Source organism: Falco rusticolus, chromosome 3, assembly GCF_015220075.1.
Source record: "Falco rusticolus isolate bFalRus1 chromosome 3, bFalRus1.pri, whole genome shotgun sequence".
NCBI classification, from domain to species: domain Eukaryota; kingdom Metazoa; phylum Chordata; class Aves; order Falconiformes; family Falconidae; genus Falco; species Falco rusticolus.
This window is the reverse complement of record NC_051189.1, coordinates 119,302,413-119,310,975: the sequence shown is the minus strand read 5'-3', so window position 1 is coordinate 119,310,975 and position 8,563 is coordinate 119,302,413.

Sequence of the window (8,563 nt, the reverse complement as noted above, 5' to 3'; positions counted from 1 at the left end):
TTCCCAAGTCGAGTCTGTTTTGCCCACGACCGTAATTGCTGAGTCCTTTGAAAGATTGAGAACAAAGCTTTGTAAAGCCAAAATACACCCTCCGTAGAGAAGCAGTGCCTGAAGAACTCACCATATGCCAGTGTCTAACTGCGAGGTTTGGAATGTAACAAAAACATGGAATTCATTACTCGTGTAAGAAAAGTAAGTACTGTGAGCTTCCTCCGGTTTTGGACTGTCCGGGTCTTTAGTTCAGTTTTCAGTGTTAAAAGCGAGGTGACATCGAATACCAAAGAGCAGAGAGAATTTCTGAACCAAACAGGGGGACCTCACTGGATGCACCTGCCTTCCTTAGACAAAGTAAATTCCTTTGACAAGAAGCCAGTACATTTTGTTGACTCAAAAACCAGTTGGCTGGTTAATCACAAGGGTAAACCTCAAGGAAGGACATCGCAGAAGAAATAGATGCAAATTAGCAATGGGCAAACTTAGGCTGAAAATGAGGAAGGTCTTCTATATTAGTGTTCTCACCGTAGTTTAACAGTGAGCAAAAGCAGTTTTGAGGTACTTATTGTAATTCTCAGAATAGTATCAGCCTCCCCGTTCCTCTCTAGTCTGGGCTTGGCAAGATTTACAGAGGGAAAAAGCATTATCTCTGCTCGCATAAGCAATGGATCTGGCTGTGATGCATCCGCAGGGAGCCAAGCTGCTAATGAGGAAGGAGGTATTTTTACTTGGACATCATCCAGGCCGTAGCCATTTTAATGTCATTTCCCTTCTTCCAAGGAGGATGAATTCAGGTGGTGGTTTCCACGCTGTTCTGAATTCACTTGTGCTGCTCTGCCTGCTGACGTCCCCATCCGTGGGGCCGTGTGGCCATGACAGTGTCAAGCTCTTGCAGAGTTTCAACCAGGGCAACAAAATAATTCCTGTCTCAGAGATTTGGTCTTGACTTGTGCGAGTGGTGCTGGTGTTCAGTATAACACAGCAGTCCAAGTAAGGCAGAAACAGATTGGTTTGTGCATATGCACAGTGCTGCAGAGCTCTATTACTGATTGCCACCCCTCCCATCAGCTCAAACAAGTAAAAACACTCCCCTAGCATGTCCGGAAAAGTTAAATAATTATCATTACTCTTCCCTGGGGAGTCACAATAGTCACAGCAGGGGAAGCAACGTGACTCTGATATATTTGTTTGATTTTGGGCTAGATCAGACCAGAGCAGGGCTCACAACCCAAGATCCTGAGCTCACTCCTAAGACCCGGCAGCCAACACTCTCCTACCCTTGAGAAGGAAAGCATGCATTTTGTCTTTAATCACCTTCCAGCTACACCAAGGAAGGAAATTATTTCCCACACTAAAAATCTCAAGTTTTCTGTCTTTCTTCTGCAGCAAGGGAATAACACCCTGAGCCTTCTGAACTCCAACACCCAGGAGATGCACTTCAACACCTTAGAGCAATCAACAGTCTAGGCAATACTGGTGAGGCATGCACTCCAGGTTCTGAAGAATAGGTTTAATTATCCTTGTACATGTCTGTGACCTTTACTTCCCCCAGTGTCCCAGGGACCCAAGGCTCAGCTGCATCACAACTTCGGCTCAGACTGTTGAGGAAATTGTTAAGCTGTGACAAACAGTAGTGAGAAACTCTTAAGTTATGCATAATAGGAAACAAAATTAGAAAGGCAGGACAGTTGAAATGGCCTCAATTTGAAAAGGAAAACTGGGATCAGCCATGTGAAAGTCAAGTAAATGGATGCAAGGAAGAAATTCACAAAGAGCTGTGTGTGAAACCCAGACCTTCTCCAAAGGACCTGCCTCGGACAGCACTCAGCGGTTGCAAATGTACCCGAGCTACTGATGTACAGCTACAACTGCTCCAGCATGGGAGTCTATGGGCTGAGCATCACCACCACACTTCTTGTGACTCCGTCAACCTTGCCCATGCAGCTGTATCTTTTTTCTAATGTTAAACCAAAGAGTAGACTCACTTCAAAAGCTCCTTTATCTGTATATCTGTCTGCCTTATGTGCACATTCGTACTGTCTCTGGGCATATACACAAACTCTCTCTGTGCCCCTGCCCTACTGAAGAAAAAAAAGATAACATATCTCAAAAAAGGACAGTTGCATTATTTTCTAAGCAGGACATTCAACACAGGATATTAAATACAACACTGATTTTGACCTTAGAAAGCATGAGTGAAATGAGCTATAGCTGTTATTAGGCAAGAGGGTATCTGGATGACCAAAGTCAGAGGGAGAAGAAAAATGTGTTTTTTCTTTTTTTAAAAAATATCTGAAGACTAGTTTTGCACCCCAAAATTCTTTCTGGTTTTTTTCCAGCCAGCCTAAGAAAAGCTATCAGAGACTTCCTGATAATAAGTTTCTGAAAAATATCTAACATCTGTGAAGCCCTGGCACATGAGAACGACAACTTTACAGAAAATGTTTCTCCTGTGCTGTGAGGAATCTGGCCTCTGCCTCCGGCGCGTGAGTTCCCAGTGCTGAGTGACCGCAGGACAGCAGGAGCTGACCCAGGGTGGGACAGACCTCAGACCAGCTTCACCCTGCTGCAAGGTTCGGCAAGATCCCCTGAAGGATCTATTGCCCTCAGGATGGAATTTATTCCCCAGTTGGAAGTATAAAAGAGCCAACCTCTTTCCTTGCACATTGTCACACCAAACACATTTCCACCCACGAAACGACACCCACATTGTTTGGAAGGAAAACAAACTGAGAGGCATCTTCTCTAGGCTTTCGAAGAAAATCTATTCTAGCTACACTCCTTTCAGTCTGTCTCTAGGAAATTCTGGAGGCTTAAAAAATTCACCACGTGTCCTCTCCCAGTTTGGAAGTGATGCTGCAGGGAATTTTTTGGGTTTTTTTTTTAATAAGGTTTACACCATAGTGGTGCAGTTTGAAAAGCCCCCATTTTTCTCTCATCCTTAAGTGAGGCTGTAGCTTTATGACTTAGGTGATACCCAGCCTCTTCAGGCTGGAAAACATCTTCTGAGTCCTAAACTGCAATGGAGAATAGATTAAATGCTGCTGTTCCTGGGAGCAGCCAGCTGCTTGAGGTGTTGAAGTTGGGAAAAAACCCTCTAAAATATCCGGAGAGAGCAGGACATTTCTTCTGAGACTGACCTCGGGGCAGCTGCAGCACTCGGGCCCAGGCAGGAGCCTTTTGAGTGTTACCGAGTCTCAACCCGTCTCACTGAGACAAAGCGGTGTAGACAGCAGAGCCGAGTTGTCCGCGTTTGTAAGCGTTCAAAACCCACGCAATCATCTGCTTTTTGAAAATAATGCAATATGTGAATTAGCTGCCAGAGGGAAATGGAGACAGCTGGTTGCAACGGCTAATTTAAAATCTGTTGAAGGCCAAACTATGCTGCGAATGGGCTGTGCCTTCAGCATTGCTCTTTCAAGACCTTGGCTCTGTTTGAGTTGCGTGTATATAAATGTTTTCTCTAGCATGAGTGAAGTTTCTGCTTCTCTGAAAAAATTGCTTTTATTTCTCAGTAGCAACCAAAAGCAGTTAAGAAACACCAAGACAGCAGGAATTCACGGGCTGGGGCTCGGGGTGCGGGCGCGGGAGGGCTGCGCGGTAGCAGTGAGCTCACCGGTGCGGAGCCGGTGCGGGACTGATGCGAGCGGCCGCGCCGCAGCCCGGGCGAGCAGCCGGCGAGGCTCCCAGCCCCCCCCCCCGCTGCTGGCCACAGGTGACGGTGCCTCCGCGGCCCTTCGCGGCGTCGCCGTTGTCTCGCTGGGCCGTTTATCTTCAGAGCAGCTGAAATAACGCGGCGGCCCGAGCGATGTGTCGCGGCGCCGGGGGCAGCGCGGCCCGGTGTCAGGAGCACCCCGGGGGAGCGCTGCCGTGCTCCCGCCGGAGCTGCCCTCCGCCGCCCGGGCGCGGGGGCCGGTGTCACGGGGGCCCCGCTGCCCCGACCAGCCCGACGGGCAGAGCCCCAGCCCAGCCCCCGGGGCTGCGCCAACCGCCGCCGCGCCGAGGAGCGCCCGGGCCCGTGGCGGAGCGGTGCGGAGCGGAGGGGAGCGGTGCGGTGCCGTGCGGAGCGGAGCGGAGGGGTGCCGTGCGGTGCGGTGCGGAGCGGAGCGGAGGGGTGCGGTGCGGTGCCGTGCGGAGCGGAGCGGAGGGGTGCCGTGCCGTGCGGTGCGGTGCGGAGCGGAGGGGTGCCGTGCCGTGCGGTGCGGAGCGGAGGGGAGCGGTGAGGTGCGGAGCGGAGCGGAGGGGTGCCGTGCCGTGCCGTGCCGTGCGGTGCGGAGCGGAGGGGAGCGGAGCGGGACGCGCGGCGCTGTCGCGGACGAGCCCCGCCGGGGCCGCCGGTATTTAGGGCGGTCGCGGGCAGAGCCGGGCGGCAGCGGGACGGCGGGGACGGCAGGTGAGTGCGCGGCCGCGGGGCGATGCCTCCCCGCTGACGGGGCGGGTCTCCCGCCGCCGTTCGGCCCGGCCGGGCGGGGGGCGCCGGCTGAAGTCGGTTCCCACGGCGGAGCCCACCGTGCCGCCCGCGCCGCGGCCCCGCTGGAGGGGACGGGCCGCTCGGGGCTGCCCCGCCGCTGTGCCCGGCCGTGCCCCCGCGGCTGCCGGGGGATGCTGGCCGCCCGCCCGGGGCGCGCCGCTGGAGGCCGGGGCGGGAGAGGGGAGCGGGGGGGTGGCCGGGGCCTGCGGCGGCATCTCCCCGGCTGGTGGGCGCCGGCGGGCGGAGGCGAGCAGAGCTCCCTCGTCGGCATCGCCCCCCTGAGCCCCGGCGGAGCGCGGCACCGGGCTGCGCCGGACGGGGCGTCCGTCGTGCAGGCTCGCCCTGCGGGGAAGCTCGGCTCTCCCGGGCGGTTTAGCGATTCAAAGGGATGTTGCAGGACCCTTCCCCCAGGTGTAGGGTGATGCGGAGTGAGGTGGCTGCTTTACAAGTGTAATTTCCTGTGGGTTGCCCTGGGGTAAAGCTTTGGGTGACCGTGGCTCTGAGATTTGTCTTGTTACAATTGTCGCATCCCGGTTTGTGTATCACAAGCCACCCAGCTGCCTGGCTTCTTCCTCGCTCCTGCTGCAGTTACAATGGTGACCAAATGTCACCCCCATGTAGGGGCTGGCGCAAAGCCAGGAGTCCCACTGTAATGTTGTACTCCTGGAGTCGTCACCCATCCATGCCTATGTAGCTGCTTGGATGCCAGCCAGGATTTCCAGGGCAAAGCCTACCATTTTCTCACGTGGAGCTAATGGACTGCCACCGTGTCACGTGCTGCAGCAAATGATGAAAGTGAACTGCTTTCGGGGTGAGCTTTGGTACTACAGCAAATTTGAGGAGCCGGCCAAGGATAAGGACTGCCAGCATTGCCCTGTGACCGTGAGATGGTCCTGATTTTTCTGGGATACTGTAGGCAGTGACACATGAGTCTTGAACAAGGAAAACAATATTTCCACAGAAAGACAGTCCCTTTCCCAGTTGTGAGCCTGACATAAACCCCAAGGAAAAAAACTCCTTTGCAAAACTAAGTGGACAACTGACTTTAGAGTGGTGAGAATTGCTTTGCCAGTAATTGTAACTTCCTCTTCACAGGAACTTTTGTCAGTGGAGTATTAAACAGATTATTCCAGGAAGCAATGCTGGGATCTTTGAGGTTTCTCAAGACAAATCTGCTTTTGTTTTTCATGTTCTCCCTGAAGTTAGGGCAGCATCATAACAAAGGATTTAGGCTGTACATCATGCATACTTTTCAAATACTAAAATGAACAAATATCAAACAAATTGTCAATCTGTGGTTTTTCATGTTGCCTGTAACACTTTCTGGGTTTTCCATTTACCCCCCCCGATCCTGACGGTCTCAGAGCAGCATCCTCACCGGTCATCACTCAGCCATTTTCCTGAAATCACAGATTTTCTGTCTCCCTTGCAGCTGATGGTCACTCCTGTGTCGCACTTCTGAAGGGCTGGGAGGAGATAAAAAATTGAGCATGTGTAATGCAGGCATGAGTGAGTAAATGGCAGAGAACAAGGAAATGAAAAAAAAAAATAATCAGATCTTCTCTGCGGTGTGAACAATGCTTGTTTGCAGCTTTCTTAGAAATCTGGGAAGTGTATTTCTTAAATTGAGACATGTCAAAATGCAGGAAGATGTGAGGGGCCTGGCTACTTTCGGTGTCTAACACAGAGTAAGTGTGTTGGTAGTGCATTGTCCTCACCTAAATGTAGAACAAAAAGCAGTGGCAAAGATTACTCTCTTCTGGCATGTGCACAGCAAGGCAGTGCAGTTTGCCTAGCTAGAGTTGTCCTGCATGCAGCTCTGAGGGGATGCATCTTGATATAAAAAGTTGGCATAAAAAGTTGACTGTGTTTTCCTCTGCCTTTTGAGTGAAGATTCCTTTCCACCCCCTTGGCGATGCACTTAAGAGATGCGTGTATAGAGAGACAGCCTTCAGAGTGCACACAAGTGAGGATCCACCCTCCGCGATCCCCAGAGTTGCACTGCAGTACTCATTTGAGGTGGTCCTTCTGCCTGTCCTGCCAGCTCCCAGCCTGCCCATTATCAACCCTATATGAGCACAGAGATATTGTGCAGAAGAGGATTTAGAAATTTTACCATCTCTGAGCTCACTGAAATTGGGGTGGCTAGGGGAGTTTAGAATAAACCAGGGAAAAAAAAAAGTATCTTCATTGCCAATAAACACTGTAGTCAGAGCAATAACTGTTCAGATTCTTATTTGCCTAGGTTTCTATAGCTGGAGAGCTCTTAACGGGTCATATATGGGAACGCTACTTCATAGTGCCTTACAAATATTCAGGAATAAAAGGAACAAGCATTCAGAAATACTGATGAATACATCTCAGAGCAAAGAAAGGTCAGGGAGGTGCAAGCTAGCTGTGACTGGAGTATTAGAACTGTTTCTTGAAGTATATTCCAGTATCAAAAAGTTGTTTGGTGTTGATGCAAAGTACACCCGAGATCTCAAAAGCATCTGAATAGTCGGAATAACCAGTCTAGCAAGTAACACAGTGGCCTTGCTGCTCCCTAAACACATGAGAAGTTCAGGTGCCAACTCATGCCCTTATTGATTCATCTCAGAGTCTGTTTAATCATTTATTTTCCTAACACAGGTACCTACAAAAACCAGGAATCGGGATCCTGGGTAAAATGTCTGGGTGGAATCGGTACTTTTTCATTTATGTGAAAACTACTCCCCAGGTGCATGGAGGTGTGAGTAGGGCAGGTTATGTGCCTGGATGTGCATGCCTGCGCTGGCCAGTGCCTACGGGGTGTGCACTACCTGCCTGGCACATTTGTAGGAGGAATTCACCCTTGGTAGGAAGAATTCACCCTTGGCGCTGGGAGAGCCTGCGGCAGGGGCAGGAGGCCATGCTGCCACCCCCAGCACGCAGCCCCGGGCAGAGGCTGCGGAGCACAGGGAGAGCCCGAGACCCTGGGCAGCGCCCGTTTCCTCCTGCAGTGAAAGTCGTCCTGTGCTCTGCAGAGCTGAACCTTGCTCAGTCCTCCGTGGCTGAGGCACAAGGCTGTGGAGGAGCTGGGGGCACAGATGTAGGAAACATCACCCTGCCGTGTACATCAGAGGGTGAGAAGAGGAGCAAAGGCAGACCTTGCTGTAGGTGTGGCGTGGCTTTCCTGCGGCCTCAAGGGTTGCCGCTTCCTGCTGGTGCTCTTGGCTTCTCCCCAAAACTGTGACATCCTTCCAGCTCCTGACCCTTGCTTCTGCAGAAAGCAAATGAGCTGTTGCAGTTTGCTCACCCCTTTCTCCCAGGGATTTGGCAGCTTGCCTCAGGGCAACTGGGACGATTTTGTAGATTCCCTTTGTTTTGCTCTGACTTTAGCAGGTGTAGCCAGTGTTGAAATTATCTCCTCATCCTACTCTTACTCCTATTCTAGATTACTCTGCTTTCTTTTCAAGGTGCTGACTGTAAATTCAAACAGCACATTAGCTTATGCATGACAGACAGCAAATAGCCAAGCACCCATTACAATTCTTAAACTAATCCCTCCAATAAGTTTTCTTCTTTATTTGTCGTGGCAATGGGGCAGTCTTTTCAGTACATAGCACAGCCCAATCCTACTTTACTGTGCAAGGTGTGCATCAGGTTTATTCTGTTATTTACAGCTTTTGCAAAACATTGTGTGTTTCAGACAGCTTAATCCAAAGCTAGAAAACTGGTTAGATCCAGTCCTTTATACTGATGCATGCAAACCTACTGATATTAAATTTTAAAGATTTTTACTTTTTTTTAAAACTTTTACACACACCACCTTTTCTGTGGATCTCATTTTTCAGTGCGATACACTATTGGCATTGCCTTGGTTTTCTTCCAGAAGCTGCATCCTGATTCGATTATGATCTATGGACAAGCTGATTCCTACAGCTTACCCTAGATGTATTTCATGATGCTTGAAAAGGGTTCTTGTCTCCACGTTGGACTCCACTGATACTCTTATGCTGCATGCTTGAGTCAATTGTCCCAAATATGCGGGAACTTATTAAAAAAATTCTCCAATGAAATCTGTCTTTCGAGGCTGTGATTCCTTCAGGAGTGCCATCTGGTGTTTGTCAGCTTGCA